This window comes from Henckelia pumila, chromosome 2 (genome assembly GCF_033568475.1).
Source record: "Henckelia pumila isolate YLH828 chromosome 2, ASM3356847v2, whole genome shotgun sequence".
In the NCBI taxonomy this organism is placed as follows: domain Eukaryota; kingdom Viridiplantae; phylum Streptophyta; class Magnoliopsida; order Lamiales; family Gesneriaceae; genus Henckelia; species Henckelia pumila.
In genome coordinates, this window is record NC_133121.1 from 44,147,286 (window position 1) to 44,148,244 (window position 959).

The 959-nt window shown below is 32.1% G+C and overlaps 1 non-coding gene across 1 annotated transcript; it reads right to left on the reverse strand.

Moving 5' to 3' along the window:
* Positions 1-610: 610 nt before the first annotated feature.
* TRNAK-CUU (transfer RNA lysine (anticodon CUU)) lies at positions 611-683 on the reverse strand. The gene has a single exon. It is a non-coding gene; the product is annotated as a tRNA-Lys (tRNA).
* Between the last annotated feature and the right edge of the window lie 276 nt (positions 684-959).

Below are 959 nucleotides of genomic sequence, written 5' to 3' on the forward strand. Positions count from 1 at the left end.
TCACCAATCGAAGCCGATCGAAATTTCAAGTACCCGAAATTATTCTAGTAATTTTCGATTAGGGGTTGTTTTTCGGTATACCTTAATACAAATATTGGTAAAAAAAAAATTCATATATACCGATACCGATAGTAAAATTCCGAAACTTTGGTACGAAAAAAATCAATATTGAACCGTATAGATACCGGAATTACCAAAAAAATGTCTGTATATTGAAAAAATTTCGATACGGTATGCCAAAATTCCGGTATTTCGATACGGTATGCCAGCCCTATTTCCGATACCGTAAGCCATGCATGTAAGGTATCCAAAATTAGAATCATATTTGCATTTTTTTTTAGTTAAAGGATTTCGAATACTTGCAGCATAATAAGAGAAGAATCGTCATGAGCTCTCCCCCAAAAACAGAAACAGGATTTCGAATACTTGCAGCATAATAAGAGAAAAAATATAAATTCACATGACTAGCAATTATCCGCAAGAAAATAGGAACAAAAACAGAAATAGGAACTTGTGTCAGAACATAAGCAAAAAATAAATTTAGTTATCCAATTCCAACCACCAAAATACAGAACTCGTGTCAGATGATAAGCAAAAAGATACACAGAGCCGCCCACCGTGGGGCTCGAACCCACGACCACAAGGTTAAGAGCCTTGCGCTCTACCAACTGAGCTAGACGGGCATTTGTTTATTGGAAAATATATTATATTATATATCCCTTTCAAACCCAGTAGAAGCAAATCATATCGTCGAGGAAATTTACAACATTTTATTGGTTTTGACAATTATATTTTATCGATTTGTTACATTATATATATATACTAGAGCCTAACATATTTTTTTTTGAAGGCACTAGAGCCTAACATATGCATTACGCGTTTATATAGTATTTTTTCTAATTAATATTATTATATTCAAATAAAGATAATAAAGATCATAACATAGTTATAAAAATTAA